The sequence below is a fragment of the Pan troglodytes genome, chromosome 2 (assembly GCF_028858775.2).
Source record: "Pan troglodytes isolate AG18354 chromosome 2, NHGRI_mPanTro3-v2.0_pri, whole genome shotgun sequence".
Lineage (NCBI taxonomy): Eukaryota > Metazoa > Chordata > Mammalia > Primates > Hominidae > Pan > Pan troglodytes.
In genome coordinates this window covers 199,150,281-199,170,139 of record NC_086015.1, presented here as the reverse complement: position 1 = coordinate 199,170,139, position 19,859 = coordinate 199,150,281, and the positions used below count along the sequence as shown (strand labels likewise).

General features: G+C 40.5%; 1 long non-coding RNA gene across 2 annotated transcripts; it reads left to right on the top strand.

The window, feature by feature from the left end:
* Positions 1-1,729: 1,729 nt before the first annotated feature.
* On the top strand, positions 1,730-19,067 carry LOC107970886 (uncharacterized). Of its 2 annotated transcripts, none has more exons than XR_001713893.3 (3): positions 1,730-2,217; positions 9,951-10,074; positions 17,081-19,067. It is a non-coding gene; the product is annotated as an uncharacterized LOC107970886 (long non-coding RNA). The 2 variants fall into 2 exon arrangements; XR_010155417.1 differs by having other exon boundaries at positions 13,271-19,067.
* Positions 19,068-19,859: the final 792 nt, after the last annotated feature.

Here is a 19,859-nt window from a genome sequence, read left to right as displayed (position 1 = left end):
GAGATGGGGTTTCACCGTGTTAGCCAGGCTGGTCTCGAACTCCTGACCTCGTGACCCACCCGCCTCGGAATCCCAAAGTGCTGGGATTACAGGCTTGAGCCACTGTGCCTGTCCGCCATTATGAATATTGATGCAAAATGTTTAATACTAGCAAACCAAATTTAGCAGCTTATCAAAATAATTATATACTGTGACTAAGTGAGGTTTAGTCTGTAAATGCAAGGATGGTTCAACATAGGAAAATCAACCAAGGTGATGCACCACATTAATAGAATGAAGGGGAAAACCCCAAATGATCATCTCAATTGATACAGAAAAAGTATTTGACAAAGTCCAACACACTTTCATGATAAAGCAGTCAATAAACTAAGAATGGAAGGGAATTCCTTCAAAATAATAAAGGTTATATCTGAAAAACCCACAGCTAATATCATATACAATGGTGAATTTCTTAAAACTTTACCCCAAACATCAGAAAGAAGATAAGGACTTGTATTCAACACAGTAGTAGCCGTTGTAGTCACAGCAACTCGGCCAAAAATAAATCGCATCTGAACTGGAAAGGAAGAAGTAAAATCACCTCTGTTCACAGAAGACACGCTCTTACATGTAGCAAATTCTAAAGAATCCACAATAAAATGGTTACATCTCACTCCAGAATTCAGAGACATGGCAAGATACAAAATCAACACACGAAAATCAGCTGCATTGTTATCCACTAGCAATGAACATTCCGAAAGGATATTAAGAAAACAATTCTGGCTGGGTGCAGTGGCTCACTCCTGTAATCCCAGCACTTTGGGAGGCCAAGGTGGGTGGATCACCTGAGGTCAAGAGTTCGAGACCAGCCTGGCCAACATGGTGAAACCCCGTCTCTACTAAAAATACAAAAATCAGTCGGGTGTGGTGGCACGCAGCTGTAATCCCAGCTACTTGGGAGGCTGAGGCAGGAGAATCTTTTGAACCCGGGAGGCGGAGGTTGCAGTGAGATTGTGCCACTGCACTGCACTGCACTCCAGCCTGGGTGACAGAGTGAGATTCTGTCTCAAAAAAAAAAAAAAAAAAAAAAAAAGCATCAAAAAGAATTAAAAATACACAGGAATAAATTTAACGAAGGAGGCACAAGACTTAAACTTATGTATTGAAAACTATAAAACATTGCCAAAAGAATTAAAGAAGACATAAATAAATGGAAGGATATTCCATGTTGGGGATTGGGAGGCGTAGTTGTTAAGATGACAATACTGCCCAGCCTATCTACAGAGTTAATGCAAAATCCCTTTCAAAATCCCAGGGGTGTTTTTTGCAGAAATAGAAAAACCTAATTTGAAATTCAGGCCCCGCATGGTGGCTCAGGCCTGTAATCCCAGCACTTTGGAAGGCTGAAGCAGGCGGATCACCTGAGGCCAGGAGTTCGAGAACAGCCTGGCTAACATAGCGAAACCCCGTCTGTACCAAAAAATACAAAAATTATCCGGGTTGGGGGTTACGTGCGCCTGTAGTCCCAGCTACTCGGGAGACTGAGGTGGGAAAATCACCTAAGTCCGGGGAAGTCGAGGCTGCAGTGAGCCTTGATTGAGCCAATGCACTCCAGCCTGGGCGACAGAAAGAGACTCTGTCTCAAATAAATTTAAAAAAAAAAGTAAGTAAATAAATAATTAAATTAAATTAATATGGGATCTCTCCTATAGGCTCTGGGAAGCCTGTGGCTTGAGATGTGGCCCCGCAGAGGAATGCGCATGCGCTGAGTCACCCAACGATTTGGGTTGGCGGAAAAGTAATGGCGGTTTTTGCCCTTCCTTTTTTTTTTTTTTTTCCTTGAGACGGCGTCTCGCTCTGTCGCCCAGACTGCAGTGTAGTGGCGCCATCTTGGCTCACTGCAAGCTCCGCCTCCCGGGTTCACGCCGTTCTCCTGCCTCAGCCTCCCAAGTAGCTGGGACTACAGGCGCCCGCCACCAAGCCCGGCTAATTTTTGTATTTTTGGAACCTTTTGTATTTTAGAACCTTGAAAACGTTATGTTAAGTGAAATAAGCCAGACATAAAAGGACAAATACTGTATGATTCCAGTTATATGAGGTACCCAGATTAGGCAGATTCACAGGGATGGAAAGTAAAATAGAGGTTGCCAGGGTCTGGGGTACAGAGGAAACGGGAAGTTACTGCTTGATGGGCACAGAGTTTCTGTTTGGGATGAAGAGAAAGCTCTGGAAATAGTGGTGAGTTACACAACATTGTGAATGTACTTAGTGCCACTGAGTTGTATACTTAAAAGTGGCTAAAATAGTGTATTTTATGTTATGTGTGTTTTACCACAATAAAACATTCTAAAAAATAGGAATAAAGTACTACAACACGGGTGTACTTTGAACCCACTATGCTGAGTGAAAGAGGCCCTTCACCAAAGACCACATATGGTATGATTTGATTTCTGTGAAATGCCCGGAACAGGCACATCTACGCAGACAGAAAGTAGATGAATGATTGCCATGGGCTGGATGAGGAGGAAGCAGGGAGTGACAGCTAATGGGTATGGGGTTTCTTTTTGCAGTGACAAAATGTTCTAAAATTAGGTAGGGGTGCTGGTTATACAGCTCTGTGCATGTCTTAAAAACCACCGAATTGTACACTTTTAAAGAGTGAATTCACTTTTTAAGAGTGATTTTTTTAATTTAAAAAATGTTTTAAACTATTTTCTGCATCCAACCAACCATTATTTTGTTTAATTTTTTATTTATTTATTTTTTTTGAGAAGAAGTCTCGCTCTGTCTCCCAGGCTGGTGTGCAGTGGCACGATCTCGGCTCACTGCAAGCTCCGCCTCCAGGTTCAAGCAATTCTCCTGCCTCAGCCTCCCGAGTAGCTGGGACTACAGGCACGTGCCACCACGCCCGGCTAATTTTTGTATTTTTAGTAGAGACGGGTTTTCACTATGTTGGCCAGGCTGGTCTTGAACTCCTGACCTTGTGATCTGCCCGCCTTGGCCTCCCAAAGTGCTGGGATTACAGGCGTGAGCCACTGCACCCAGCCTTTGTTTAAATATTTTTAATTTAATGTCTTTAAAAATTTTTTTTCGAGACAAGATCTCACTCTGTTGCCCAGGCTGGAGTGCAGTAGTGCAATCACCATTCACGGCAGCCTTCATCACCCAGGCTGAAGCGATCCTCCTGCCTCAGCATCCCAAGTAGCTGGGATTAGAGGTGCATGCCACCGTGTCTGGCTAATTTTTGTATTTTTTTGTAGAGACAGGGTTTCGCCATGTTGCCAGGCTGGTCTCCAATTCCTGGGCTCAAGCGATCCGCCCATCTTGGCCTTCCAAAGTGCAGAAATTACAGGCATGAGGCACCGTGCCCCGCCTTAAAGGATGATTTTTATTGTATGTAAATTATATATCAATAAAGTCATGAAAAATCAATCAGGGTAATTCACCATATTGACAGAATAAAGGAGAAAATGCATGATCATGCCATAGATGCAGAAATAGCATCTTGTGCAGATTTACACCGTTTCATTATAAAACTAGGGATAATAGGAAGCTTTCTCAAACTAATAAAATGGCACCTAATAAAACTTACAGCTAGCATCCAAAATTTATGATAAAAAACTGAATTGTTCATCTATAAAATCAAGAACAAGGAAACAATGGCCATTTTTACTACATTTTTTGTTTGTTTGTTTTGTTTTGTTTGAGACTGGTGTCTCCCTCTGTCCCCCAGGCTGGAGTGCAGTGGCACAATCACTGTAACTTCAACCTCCTGGGCTCAAGCAGTCCTCCCGCCTCAGCCTTCTGAGTAGTTGGAACTACAGGCACGTGCCATCATGCCTGGCTAATTTTTTATTTTTTTTGTGGAGAGAGACGAGGTCTCGCCATGTTGCCCAGGCTGGTCTCCAGCTCTTGAACTCAAGCTATCCTCCTGCCTCAGCCTCCCAAAGTGCAGGGACTACAAGCATGAGCCACGGCTCCAGCCCCACCACTTTTTAAAAAATTTATCACCTCAATAATTTTTCATTTCTTTGTGTTATAACCATTCCAGTTATAATCTTTTAGTTTTTTTAATGTATAATAAATTATTGTTGACTATAGTCACCCTACTGTGCTATCAAATACTAGATCTTATTCATCTAACTATATTTTTTACCCATTCTCTTCCCCGCTTCCCCCACTATTCTTCCCAGCCTTTGGTAACTGTGATTCTGCTCTCTATCTCCATGGGTTCAATTGTTTTAATTTTTAGCTCCCACAGATAAGTGACAGCATATGTGAAGTTTGTCTTCTTGTGCCTCACTTATTTCACTCAATATAATGTCCTTCATTTTCATCCATATTGTTGCAAATGACTGGATCTCATTTTATTTTATTTATTTATTAATTTATGTTTGAGATGGAGTCTCACTCTTGTTGGCCAGGCTGGAGTGCAGTGGCATGATCCCGGCTCACTGCAACCTCTGCCTTCCGGGTTCAAGCAATTCTCCTACCTCAGCCTCCTGAGTAGCTTGGGATTACAGGAGCACACCACCATGCCCGGCTAATTTTTGTATTTTTAGTAGAGACGGGGTTTCACCATGTTGGCCAGGCTGGTCTTGAACTCCTGACCTCAGGTGATCCACCTGCCTCAGCCTCCCTAGTGCTGGGATTACAGGCATGAGCCACTGTGCCTGGCCACTTTTTTATGCCCTAATAGTGCTTCATTGTGTATATGCACCACATTTTCGTTATTCATTTGTTGAGGGACACTTAGATTGATTCTAAATCTCAGCTATTGTGAATAGTGCTACAATAAACATGGGCATAGTGATATCTCTTCGATATACTGATTTCTTTTTGGTATTTCCTTTCTTTTGGGTATATGCAGATGATTACTGAATCATATGGTAGTTCTATTTTTAGTTTTTTGAGGCAACTCAATACTCTTCTCCATAGAGGTTGTACTAACTTACATTCCCACCAACAGTGTATGAGGGTTCCCCTTTCTCTACGTCTTTCCCAGCATTTTTTATTGCTTGTCTTTTGCACAAAAGACATTTTAACTGGGGCGAGATAATCTCTCACTGTAGTTTTAATTTTAATTCCTCTGATGATCAATGATGTTGAGCACCTTTACATAACCTGTTTGCCATCTGAAGGTCTTCTTCTGAGAAAAGTCTATTCAGATCTTTTGCCCATATTAATATCAGATAATTAGATTTTTCATGTTGAGTTGTTTAAGCTCCTTGTGTATTCTGACTATTAATCCCTTGATAGATGGATCGTTTGCAAATATTTTCTCCCATTCTGTGGGTTTTATGTGCATTTTGTTGATTGTTTTCTGCTGTACAGAAGCTTTTTAAATTAATGTGAGTCCATTTGGTCATTTTTGCTTTGTTTGCCTGTGTTTGTGGGGTATTACTCAATAAATCTGTGCCCTATCTGTAACCCCAGCACTTTGGGAGGCCAAGGCGGGCAGATCACTTGAGGCCAGTAGACTGAGACCAGCCTGGCCAACATGGTGAAACCCCATCTCTACTAAAAATACAAAAATTAGCCAGGTGTGGTGGCGGGTGCCTGTAATCCCAACTACTCAGGAGGCTGAGGCAGGAGAATCACTTTAACTTGGGAGGTGGAGGCTGCAGTTAGCTGAGGTCACACCACTGCACTTCAGCCTGGGTGAGAGAGCAAGACTCTGTCTCAGTAATAATAATAATAATACAGAAATCTGTGCCCAGACCAACGTCCTGGAGAACTTCCCCAGTGTTTTTGTTTTGTTTTGTTTTGTTTTTTAGTAGTCTTCCAGTTTCAGGTCTTAGATTTAACTTAATACATTTTGATTTGATTTTCATATATGGCAAGAGACAGAGGTCTAGTTTCATTCTTCTTTACATGGATATCCAGTTTTCCCAGCACCAGTTATTAAGACTTGCCTTTTCCCCAATGTATGTTCTTGGCACCTTTGTTAAAAATGAGTTCACTGTAGATGTATGGCTTTATTTTTGAGTTCTCTATTCTGTTCCATTAATCTATGTATCTGTTTTATGTGGGTACCATGATGTTTTCTTCACTATAGCTTTGTAATATAATTTAAAGTCAGGTAATGTGATTCCTTTAGTTTTGTTCTTTTTGCTCAGGATGAGTTTGGTTATTCTGTGTCATTTGTGGTTCCATATGAATTTTAGGATTATTTTTTCTATTTCTGTGAAGGATGTCATTGTTATTTTGATAGTGAATCTGTAGATTGCTTTGGGTAATATGGAAATTTTAACAATATTGATTCTTCCAATCCATGAATATGGAATATCTTTCCATTTTGTATGTGTCCTCTTTGATTTCTTGTATCAATGTTTTACAGTTTTCATTGCAGAAATCTTTCACATCTTTGGTTAAGTTTATTTCTAGGTATTATATTTTATTTGTAGTTATTGTTAGGTGGGATTAATTTCTTTATTTCTTTTTCAGCTTGCTCTGTTGGCATATAGAAATGCTACTGATTTTTGTATGTTGATTTTGTTGATTGGCATTGATCAACAAAGTTGCAGTTGTTGATCCTGCAACTTTACTGAATTTGTTTATCAGTTCTAACAGTTTTTTGGTGGAATCTTTAGGTTTTTACAAATAAAAGATCATATAATCTGGAAATAAGATAGTTTGACTTCCTTCTTTCCAATTTGCATGTCTTTATTTCTTTGTCTTGTTTGATTGCTCTGGCTAGGACTTCCAGCACTATGTTGAATAGCAGTGGTCAAAGTGGGCATCCTTGTGGTGTTCCAGAGCTTAGAGGAAAGACTTTCAGTTTTTCCCCTTCAGTATGAGACTAGCTGTGGGTCTGTTGTGTATGGCTTTTATTGTGTTGTGGTATGTTCCTTCTATACACAGTTTTTTGAGGGTTTTTATCATGAAGGGATGTTGAACTTTATCAAATACTTTTTCGGCATCAATTAAAATCATCATATGTTTTCTGTCCTTCATTCTGTTGATATGATGTATCACATTGATTGATTTGCATATGTTGAACCTACCTTGCATCCCTGGTATCAATCCCTCTTGGTCGTGATGAATGATATTATTAATATGTTGCTGAATTAGGTTTGCTAGTATTTTGTTGTGGATTTTTGCATAAATGTTCATCAAAGATATTGGCCTGAAGTTTTTTTTCTTTTGTTCTTTTTTAAAATGTGCCTTTGTCTGGCTTGGTATCAAGGTAATATTGACCTTGTAGGATGAGTTTGGAAGTATCCCCTCCTCCTCTATTTTTCGGAATAGTTTGAACAGGATTGGTATTAGTTATTTAAATATTTGGTAAAATTCAGCAGTGAAGCCTTCAGGTCCTGGGCTTTTCTTTGCTGGGAGACTTTTGATTATGGCTTTGATTTCATTATTTGTTATTGGTCTGTTCAGGTTTTGGATTTCTTCGTGGTTCAATCACAGTAGGTTGAATATGTCTAGGAATTTATCCACTTCTAGGTTTTCCAATTTATTAGCAACATATAGTTTTCATAGAAGTCTCTAGTGAGCCTTTGAATCTCTGCAGTATCCGTTGTAATGCCTCCTTTTACATTTTTGATTTTATCTATTTGAGTCTTTTTTCTTTTTTTCTTAGTCTGGCTAAAGGTTTGTCAATTTTGTTTATCTTTTCAAAAAACAAACTTTTGTTTTTTTCGATTTTTTTTCCTTTCAATTTCATTTATTTCTGCTCTGATCTTTATTATTTGTTTTCTTCTGATTTTGGGTTTGACTTGCTCTTGCTCTTCTCGTTCTTTCTTTTCTTTTCTTTTTTTTTTTTTTTTGAGACTGATTCTCACTCTGTCACCCAGGCTGGAGTGCAGTGGTGCCATCTCTGCTCACTGCAACCTCTGCCTCCTGGGTTCGAGCAATTCTCCTGCCTCAGCCTCCTGAGTAGCTGGGATTACAGGTGCCTGGCACCACACCCAGCTAATTTTTTGTATTTTTGGTAGAGACAGGGTTTCAATATGTTGGCCAGGCTGGTCTTGAACTCCTGACCTCAGGCAATCCACCCGTCTCAGCCTCCCAAAGTGCTGGGATTACAGGCATGAGCCACCGCGCCTGGCTCGCTCTTCTAGTTCTTTAAGATGCATTGTTAGGTGGTTTATTTGAAGTTTTTCTACTTTCTTTCTTTTTTTTTTTTTTTTTTTGAGACAGAGTCTCAATCTGTTGCCCAGGATGGAGTGCAGTGGTACAATCTTGGCTCACTGCAACCTCTGCCTCCTAGGTTCAAGAGATTCTCATGTCTCGGCCTCCCGAGTAGCTGGGATTAGAGGCGTGTGCCACCCCGCCCTGCTAATTTTTGTATTTTTATTTATGTATTTATTTAGGAGACAGAGTCTTGCTCTGTCACCCAGGCTGGAGTGCAATGGCACAATCTCAGCTCACTGCAACCTCTGCCTCCTGGGTTGAAGCGATTCTCCCACCTCAGCCCCCCGACTAGCTGGGACTACAGGCACCCGCCACCATGCCCAGCTAATTTTTGTATTTTTAGTAGAGACAGGGTTTCACCATATTGACCAGGCTGGTCTTGAACTCCTGACCTTGTGATCCGCCCACCTCAGCCTCCCAAAGTGCTGGGATTACAGGCGTGAGCCACCGCGCCTGGCCTGTAATCTTTAAAGCTCAATAGAAATGTAAGATCTTGCTATTGTTATGCGATTATAAAATCTTCCATTCCTTGCTTTTTCCTTGGTTGCTGGCCTAGAAACTAAATCAATTCTGTTCTCTTTTTATTTTTTAAAAATAATCTCGAACATGTGAAATTGCTGATATTTTAATATATTGCTGATGTTTCATCTATTCCAATGGTAGCTTCCTCTGGTTTCTTCTAATAGTTAAAACTCTATCATGCCTATAATCCCAGCACTTTGGGAGGTCAAGGCGGGCAGATCACCTGAGGTCAGAAGTTTGAGACCAGCCTGGCCAACATGGCAAAACCCTGTCTCCACTTAAAAGATGAAAATTGGCAGGAGAATCGCTTGAACCCGGGAGACCTTGGTTGCAGTGAACCAAGATTACACCACTGTACTCCAGTCTGGGCAACAAAGCGAGACTCAGAAAAAAAAAAAAAAAAATATATATATATATATATATATACACACACACATATCAAAGCAATATATTTGTATAGTGAAACCTCAGACAGTGCCACTAAGTGAATGATAATATAAAACTCTTATTTCTTATTTTGCTATGATGTTAGGTTCTCAACAATCATTCCGCCTGCCGGTTTACCTTGGTCTTTTTTCCCATTGAGATTGGTTTCCCTTCAATGTCTGGTGATTCTTCATTGTTCACATTTAATAGTGACACGTGAAGAAGGAGAATGAGTCTGTGTTATCATTAGTGAAAGGCTCATCTAGATGGTGATTCTTCATTGTTCACATTTAATAGTGACACGTGAAGAAGGAGAATGAGTCTGTGTTATCATTAGTGAAAGGCTCGTCTAGGTGGTGATTCTTCACTGTTCACATTTAATAGTAACACATGAAGGAGAATGAGTCTGTGTTATCATTAGTGAAAGGCTCATCTAGATGATGATTCTTCATTGTTCACATTTAATAGTAACACATGAAGGAGAATGAGTCTGTGTTATCATTAGTGAAAGGCTTGTCTAGGTGGTGATTCTTCACTGTTCACATTTAATAGTAACACATGAAGGAGAATGAGTCTGTGTTATCATTAGTGAAAGGCTCGTCTAGAGGTTTTGCTTCGGGGAGTCGATGGGGTTTCCGCATGTTAGTAAGTGATGCCTTTGGTCTGGATGGTTTCCTTTCTCTGGAGAAAAACTTCTCCTCTCCTCTCTGGAAGGCAGGTGCTTGCTTGTTGGTTGTTGGTGTTCTACTCACTGGTTACCCGAGGGGTGGGGTGCGGGTAACGGTGAGGGAGGATAATGAGGGTTGACTGTCAATGTACAGATTTTAATTGACCCTCCTGTTTTCTGACGCCTGCCTCACTTCTCTGCCCCTCACCCCCAGGAAGGTCCACAGATGATGCTCCTTCTCACGGATGCGAGGCCATCAAATCACTTTTTGTCTCCGCTGCTCTCTCTCCATCGTGGATAGCCATCATGGTTTCTCAGGAGGGAAAGGACACAACTGGGTCAGTATTTCGTCTACCGTCTTTAACTTGGAAGCTTCTTCTTCCAACTAAAGCTAGAATAGCAAAGCTTGAGAAAGGGTTTTGAAAATATTTAGTAACTCAAGTTTTTGGGATGATTTGAACATCTTAAGGCACTAAGTTACTGGGTTTTCTGAAAATGGTGATGGGGAATCATTAATTAATGAATTAATCTCTGCTTTGTTTTAAATATATTGCACCAGGTTTGTGTGTTAGAATTCACACTCAAAAAGTACAGGTTTAATTTTGATATATTTTCTTTGAAGAAATAGCTTAACTGCTCTTCAATGCTGTACTTAGGATGTGGCCAAATCTTTATTTGAGACAAAATGTATTATTTCTCTCTATGTAAATTAAGATGTTGTACTTTGAAAGATCATTCCTTTGGGAATTTTTAGATCTTTCTCAGTTTTCTTGAACCTTTTGTGTAAGAGCAATGACCTTATATTTGTCACATTGTTCCTATTAAACACTTAGCTGTGGGCACGAAAGAAACGGGCAGTTCTGTTACAAGAAAAAGGTGGAGAAGGTAGTATCACTCTTACTCTTTCATGGATGGGCAAACAGGTTCAGGAATTTCCCAGAACCGAGGTTTTCTATCTTATAATTGGGTGTTCTTTGTCTCACAACATGCACTTCGTCCTTCCGTATGAATCTCTTTGCTCAGGCTGACTCTGAATGTCAGCTCTCACATGCTAAGCACACATTAATTTCTCTTATCCTTTATTCCCACCTAGTGTGCGGGTGGTTTTGAGAGGATCCTGTACGGTATGGTCCTCAGGTGCTTGGCAAAATGGGTCTACCCCCTCCTGGGCAACCCTGGCTCTAGGCCCTCTTCCATGTCCTGGCCTTCCCCAGCAGTCCCCTGGAGCCCTCTGGCGACCAAAGCTCCACAGTGAAGCGCCGCCTGGAGTGGTGGCCGGTGAAGGGTTCCCAGTTCGGGACACGTTATTCCTCTTCTGTAAAAACTGCACCACTTTCAGCTAGACTCTCAGGCAAAGGCACAGAAAATTACCTGATTAGATTCATGATCTTTTAGAGGTTTCCTATCGCTGAGGTCATCTGAGCCAGCAGTTTTCAAAATGAGTTGACAGCTTCATATCCTAAAATGTTGCATTTAAATTCCAGTTAAAAATAGTTTAACTAGTGTATTTTTCCATTCTAAGACAGATTTTTTTCATGCTTTGCTTTTTCTGGAGTTAGCATGCATCTTATAATTGATACACTTCATTTAATATGATGGGATCTCTTCTGTTCTAGAAAATTATCAATACATTTGTGATGAATATTGGTTTAATAGCATCTCAGAATGTAAAACATCCAGGTTGCAATCATTACCTCTTCTACAATATTTAGGTGAAGAAGGTCATATTTCTTTCTTTTTTAAGTCAAATTATATCTAGCAGAAACTCCCATATATCAAGATGTGGAAGATTCCAATTCACGGAGGTTCCTCGTCATATTCTGTGCCAGGCGCTGGAGGCCGGTATGGTGGGACTTCATGCTCCGCACCTTCCTGTCTCACTGCTTTTCCTGTGACTGCCAATTGCTGGCCCTTTACTCTGAAGGGGGTTAGAGGACGACCGCCCCTGGCACTGGGGAGGGGATACTCCTCACAGCACAGGAAGTGGCAAGAAAGCAGCCGACAAATGCTGGAACCTTGGCCACACCAACCACATCTGGGGAATTGCATGTGACTAGGGCCAAGCCCGTTAGGAATGCTCCTCTTCTGGGAACATCTCTCCAGTATCTTTGTTTTGATTTCCCATTGGCTAGTCCAGCTTACCCCCTTAGATTATTCTAGATCTCCCCAGAAAATACCTGGGTGAGAGTTATCCAGGCAAATTCTCTTTTCCTCCTTTTAACCCTAAAGGCTATATTGGGTGTATGTGTGCACGTGTGTGTGCGTGTGCGTGTGTGTTGTGCGTGTGTGTGCGTGCACGTGTGTGCGTGCGCGTGCGTGTGCTCGTGTGTGCGTGCGCGTGTGTGCGCTCATGCGTGCATGGGTGTGTGTGTGTTACAGAGAGATCTAATCTGCAGAAGCACAGCTTCTGGGAAAAGGGAAAAGGGCTGCCTTATTATTTCCTGATGCCTCCAAAGCACACACAAAGAAGATATAAGTTAGTACTTGCTCTAATATTCCATCTGTAACATTGAGCATTTAAAAGTCATAATAATACATTTAAATACCATGCCCATACAAGTGCATTTAAAATGTAGCATTAATGAAACAATTAAATGTCCCAACTTAACCTGTCTTCTTGCAAGCCACGAAATAAATTTCTCCCACTATCTCTATGTGTATGTTTACCATTTGTGCAAATTTACCACTGAAAAGAGATTGTAGACGATTTTTATTTTGATAGCAGTCCACTCGTGTAAAATTACACACAGAAATACTACTATAACCCATGTGTATTGCCAAATCCAATTAAATGTAAACCAAGGCCCATTTGTTCATGCATGTGTTTTTATGATTTTGTCTGTTGTTTCTCTGACTTACATATTTATAATACAGAATGTGAGAAGAGTGAGCTCTTTGTAGTTATTTAGCTTTAAGGCATAGAAAACTGTTTTAGAACCTTTAAAAAGCAATTGCAGATTTTTTTTTAAAGTCTCTTGAAATTACAAGTCCTTTTTAAAAATTATTATTCTTTGAAACTACTTTTCTGTATACATCAAGATTTATCAATAGCATATGAACAAAATAAAACGGGAAAGGATGGTAATGGCCACCTCATATTGCTTATTTCTTTTATAATAACTAAGTCATATAAATGGAGCTCACAAAAATATTTATATTGATAAAATTATAATTTATCATTGGTAATGTCTGAGTTTTTCTTGTACATTTTTATGTAGCAAGAAAAAAATTTTTACTGTTAAAAATGGTTTTTAAAAAATCACAGCAAGCCTAAGCCCCTTCATTTTATGAATACAATAACCTGAGGCTCATCAGGGCTGGTGACTCACACAGGCGCACACTCAGCATTGCTGGATGTCGGCTCAGGATCCAGAATGCATTTGAACAATTCACGCTAAATTAATAAACGCACTTTAAGATAAGCCCATATTAATCCCAAAGTAACTAAACTTGTGGAATTTGTAAAAGAAGATGTTTATGAACGAGGACATGGCATTTCCACATTACTTCTGATTCTCCCCTTTCTAAAAGCAGAATCTACGGTCTCTATTTTCCCGTTGCGAGATTTCAGCGGAGAGCCTGGTGGCACTTACAGCAGACATCACAGATGCCTCAGCGTTTCGGATGAGGACAGTAAAGACCTTCCTTGCTTCATAAAACCTTCGTTTTCCAGGGGAGAAAACACAGGTTGAGTCTAAACCCAGTCCTCCTGTTGAAATATTTTAATGACGCTGAAAGAGGCTGTTGCGTTTGGCAGGTGCGTGTGGAGCTGTGTGGCCCTGCACTGAAGCCCTGCAGTCCTGACTTGAGTGGAGCTACAGGAGAATTATGTTAATGTGTTTGCACTACTCGCTCAGTTGTATGGAGCTACAGGAGAATTATGTTAATGTGTTTGCACTACTCGCTCAGTTGTAAAAAGTTACAAATATATTTAATGAGGGTAAAATAGTTTAACAATGTTTACACACCTATTTTAGTTATTACATTCTCTAAGCTATTTTTATCCTCACAACCATGGAAGCACTCCGCCATCTCCATTTCAGAAAGTAGACAATAACTGAAAAAAAACTGTCTACTTTTTAAAAACATGATTTACTTCATTATGAAAGTTCATAGTTTGTGTAATTAATACCTGTTTGTGGTCTGCGTTCAGTGGGTGTTGGCATCTGCACACTGTCGTGGGTCCACTGTTGTGGTGAAATCGCACACAGTGATCTCACTGCCCTAAACATCCGGGGCTCTCTGCCCATCCATCCTTTCCTCTCCCCAACCCCTGTCGACCACTGATTATCTTACTATCTATGTAATTTTCCCTTTTCCAAAATGTCACGTAATTACATAGATATTTTACTCTCTATGTAGTTTTTCCTTTTCCAAAATGTCACATAATTGGAATCATACAGTATGTAGCCTTTTTGGCTTCTTTCACTTAGTAATGTGCATTTTGGGTCCCTGTATGCCTTTTCATGACTTGATAGCTCATTTCTTTTCTCACTGAATGATATTCCACTGTCTGTAGGTACCAGAATTTATTTCTCAATTCACCTACTGAAGGACATGTTGGTCACCTCGTTTCTGGTAATTCTGAATAAAGCTTCTATGTAGGTGCCAGCCCTACAGGGTTTGTGGGTTTTTTCTCCCCATGTGCAGAGATGAGAGATTGTAGAAAAAGAGACACAAGACAAAGAGATAAAAGAAAAGACAGCTGGGACCGGGGGACCACTACCACCAAGACGCAGAGACCGGTAGTGGCCCCGAATGCCAGGCTGCGCTGTTATTTATTGGATACAAAGCAAAAGGGGCAGGGTAAAGACTGTGAGTCATCCAACTGATTGATAAGGTCACGGAGTCACGTGTCCACCAGACAGGGGGTCCTTCCCTGTTTGGCAGCCGAGTCAGAGAGACAGAGAGGACAGCTTATGCCATTATTTTTTCTATGCTCTTTTCAGAAAGATCAAAGACTTTAATACTTTCACTAATTTGCTACTGCTATCTAGAAGGCACAGCCAGGTGTGCAGAGTGGAACATGAGAGTGGACCAGGAGCGTGACCACTGAAGCACAGCATCACAGGGAGACGGTTAGGCCTCCGGATAACTGCAGGCGGGCCTGACTCATGTCAGGCCCTCCACAAAAGATGGAGGAGTAGAGTCTTCTCTAAACTCCCCTGGGGAAAGGGAGACTCCCTTTTCCGGTCTGCTAGGTAGCGGGTGTTTTTCCTTGACACTGACGCTACCACTAGACCACAGTCCGCTTGGCAACGGGCGTCTTCCCAGGCACTGGCGTTACCGCTAGACCAAGGAGCCCTCTGGTGGCCCGGTCCGGCCATAACAGAAGGCTCACACCCTTGTCTTCTGGTCACTCATCACTATGTCCCCTCAGCTCCTATCTCTGTATGGCCTGGCTTTTCCTGGGTTATGATTATAGAGCAAGGGTTATTATAATATTGGAATAAAGAGTAATTGCTACAAACTAATGATGAATGATATTCATAGATAATCATGTCTATGATCTAGATCTAGTATAACTCTTGTTATTTTACATATTTTATTACACTGGAACAGCTCGTGCCCTCGGTCTCTTACATCGGCACCTGGGTGGCTTGCTGCCCACATTTCTATAAACATTTGTGTGCAAGTTTGTGTGTGGATATAACTCTTCAACTCCATTGGGTAAATAATGAGGAGCACAATTGTTAAATCTTATGACAAGACTACGTGAGCTTTGTAAAAACTGCCAAACTGTCTTCCAAAGTGGCTGTGCCATTTTGCATTCCCACAGCAATGAATGAGAGTTCTCTTTGCTCCACATCCTCACCAGCATTTGGTGCTTTCATTCTTGTGGATTTTGGCCATTCTAACAGGTGTGTAGTGGTATCTTATTGCGTCTTAATTGGCAATTCCTAATAACATTATATACAGCATCTTTTCATATACTTAGTTTCCATCTGCAGATCTGTTCAGCTTTTGCCCAGTTTTGTTTGTTTTCTCATTGTTGAGTTTTAAGAGTTCTTTGTGTATTTCAGATATGAATCCTTAGATATATTTTGCAAATATTTTCTCGCAGTCTGTGATTTATCTTTTTATTCTCTTAACAGTATCTTTTGAAAACAAAAGTTTTTCATGTTGATGAAATTAAACTTCCCAATTTTTTTCTTTGTGGATCATGCTTTTGGTGTTGTATCTGAAAAAAAAAAACACCAAATCCAAAGTTATCTAGATTTTTTTTCCTTATGTTATCTTCTAGAAGTTTAAAAATTTTACATTTCATATATTGGTCTAATATCTACTTTGCATTAACTTTTGTAAAAAGTATAAGGTCTGTTACATATTCTTTTTTTTTTGCATGTGGATGCCCACTTGTTCCAGAACCATTTGTTAAAAAGACTCTCCTTTCTCCATTGAATTGCTTTTGCTCCTTTGTCAGAAATCAGTTGGCTGCATTTCATTCTGTTTCTGGGTTCTCTGTTCTGTTTCACTGATGTATGTGTATGTGTCTTCTGTTTTGCCTTCAATTTAAAAAAATATCTAAATATCTACTTGCTACCTCAATTTGCTGATGAATTCTCATTTGTAAACAGAAAAGCATAAATTAAAGCCTGAGTATCTTTTGGGGTAGATGTTGCATTGAATACAATGAGCAGAATGAGTTATAATCTTAAAGTGAATATAAAAATTTGACCATAGTGGTAACAGATTTGTGCACTGGTGACATCAATGACAGAGTCCATTGCAATATTGCTTCCTCCCGTAGGCTCAGCTCTGCTTCACACCAGGTAACTACCAGTCCCTTTTGTGCTTCATTCAAGGATTTCTGTGGGGTGGAAAGCAGAAATATCATGAGCTCAGTGGAGAGAGAGAAGGCAGTTTTCCAGGCTGGGAGCAGTCAGATCTCCAGTGGGTCCCAACACTGCTCTGTAGCAGTGCCTAGAAGGTGATGGAAACAGGGTGAACATGAGGTGGGTGCTGGCCCCGGGGTTCCCAGTGTTACCAGGTTCCCATGGTCTATAAGACGCCCGGAAATGAGATCTTCTGGGCTTTGGGGGCCCCTGTGGAATTGGAAAATAAGGAAGTGAGCAGTGACAATCTAGACTGGTTATTAGAGGTGCATCTCCCATTTTTCAGAAGCCAAGGAGCCCTTGATTAGTGAAATTGTGGCCCCGCAACAATGGTGGAGTGGAGTGTCCTGCCATTCTGGAGGGGAGATGGCTCAGGGTCAAGACTGAACTCATTAGAAAATACAAGAAGTTTTTTTGTTTTTTTTTTGCTATCTGAGTTTGTGAATGAAGAGCTACACTGCTGTGAAATGTGCAGATCATTGGCTACTTTTTCTCATGTGCATTCCAGGAGTATCAAGTCCAAAATGAAGCTCTTCAAACCATCTGGGAAGAGAAAACAGCATGACAAGGAAAGGTGTATTTGTCTGATCCCAGGAATCAATATAAACATCAATGATAACCCCACCTATTTTTTTAAATGTATGATTTGGATGAAACAAGAGAAAGAAAGTGATTGTTGCTGAGTTCCTGCTGCAGTCCTGACACAGCTCTCCTTATTTTGTTGATGCTCATGAGGGCCCTGATGTCTGAGGAAGAAGGTTCTCGTCCAGCTCTGCCCCTGGTGTGTCACATGCTGGCCTTGTCAACGCACATGAGAACCTGACAGGGTGAGTGTTATAACCCAATTATAGAAAAGGAAACTGGCTCTAAAGTGTTTAGCATCTTGCCCAAGTTCTGACACTTAGCAGAGGCCTGAGTTTAAATACAGCCTCGTCTTGCTCTTCGACAGCCTCAGCACCACATGCCCTGGGTGGCCCACGCAGTGAGTCACTGACAGCCCTCGTGGTTGGCCCGTGGCACAGCATGGAGCGAAATGGTCCAGTGACCTTTTCAGACACTTGGGCAATTCGTGGTATAGTGTATGCGTTCACTCCCAGTGAGTCCTATTGTTCAGTTTAATAGAATATCTAATTCTATGTTTATTCTGAATAAAGGGAAATTTCTTGTGGTTTTTAAGAATATGAAGCATATCTATTTGGCTACAAGTTGGAAGTTCCGATACTGTAGGAAGCATAAGTGCAGGTTATAATGATGGGTCTTTTATAAGACTGAATTCACATCAAACTGAATCAGTAACTCCAGCTGCATGAACAGGGTGAGACATTAAACATTTAATGAAAACAATTCCTTTCTTAGGTCACAGCAAGGACTAAATATGTCCAATTATCATGCCCACTAAGAAGATGTATTGTAATATTTGCAGTTAATCACTCATTCACTTCAAAGGGTGTTTATTAATTGTCTGCTCTGGGCATAACATTAATTGGAAGCAGTGTGATCACATGGAAACAAAACTTACCTGAGACTCTAAGTCACAACTTTCCATGACCAGCACACGTTTCTAATTTGAAATACATATCTAAAGCTTCAAATGCATAAATAGGTATCCCAATCTAGAACTAAGTCAATAGTTGCTTTGAATTAATTGTTTAAATTATCCTGGGAATCGGAAAGATATGTCTCCATGAAACAATAAAGGCTGTGTTAGAATTAGTAAACTTTAGAATACCACTTTAATCCTAATATATAAACATACTACCTAGGCACACTGTTTAAATACATCTGCAACCTACTATTTTTAGATTTAAGAAAATCATTAAACCTTAAATTTGGAAAAGATTCCAGTGTTAGACCTCTAGGCTATGAAACTTGAATGTTTTTCTAAACTTTTTGAGTTTTATCCAGAAATACAGATTTTCCTGGCACTGACAACTGCAAGAAATTTCACTTGGAGTCTCCACATAGTCAACCATGTGATGTTAACATCAGTGTAATAGATACTATCACAAACATCCTGTGACTTTTATATTTTTTTTATACTTTAAGTTCTGGGATACATGAGCAGAACGTGCAGGTTTGTTACACAGCTATACACGTGCCATGGTAGTTTGCTGCACCCATCAACGCATCATCTACATTAGGTGTTTCTCCTAATGCTATCCCTCTCCTAGGCCCCCACCCGCCCTGACAGGTCCCAGTGTGTGATGTTCTCCTCCCTGTGTCCATACGTTCTCATTGTTCAATTCCCACTTATGAGTGAGAACGTGTGGTGTTTGGTTTTCTGTTCCTGTGTTAGTTTGCTGAGAATGATGGTTTCCAGTGTCATCCATGTCCCTGCAAAGGACATGAACTCATCCTTTTTTATGGCTGCATAGTATTCCGTGGTTTATATGTGCCACATTTCTTTATCTAGTCTATCACTGATGGGCATTTGGGTTGGTTGCAATGCTTTGCTGTTGTGAATAGTGCTGCAATAAACATACGTGTGCATGTGTCTTTATAGTAGAATGATTTATAATCCTTTGGGTATATACCCAGTAACGGGATTGCTGGGTCAAATGGTATTTCTGGTTCTAGATCCTTGAGGAATCGCCACACTGTCTTCCACAATGATTGAACTAATTTACACTCCCACCAACAGTGTAAAATCGTTCCTGTGTCTCCACATCCTCTCCAGCATCTGTTGTTTCCTGACTTTTTAATGATTGTCATTCTAACTGGTGTCAGATGGTATCTCACTGAGGGTTTGATTTGCATTTCTCTAGTGACCAGTGATGATGAGTTTTTGTTCATGTATTTTTCGGCCACATAAATGTCTTCTTCTGAGAAGTGTCTGTTCATGTCCTTTGCCCACTTTTTGATGGGGTTGTTTTTTTCTTGTAAATTTGTTTAAGTTCATTGTAGATTCTGGATATTAGCCCTTTGTCTGATGGATAGATTGCAAAAATTTTCTCCCATTCTGTAGGTTGCCTGTTCACTCTGATGGTAGTTTCTTTTGCTGTGCAGAAGCTCTTTAGTTTAATTAGATCCCATTTGTCAATTTTGGCTTTTGTTGCCATTGCTTTTGGTGTTTTAGTTGTGAAGTCCTTGCCCATGCCTATGTCCTGAATGGTATTGCCTAGGTTTTCTTCTAGGGTTTTTATGGTTTTAGGTCTAACATTTAAGTCTGTAATCCATCTTGAGTTAATTTTTGTGAAAGGTGTAGGGAAGGGGTCCAGTTTCAGTTTTCTGCATGTGGCTAGCCAGGTTTCCCAACACCATTTATTAAATATGGAATCCTTTTCCCA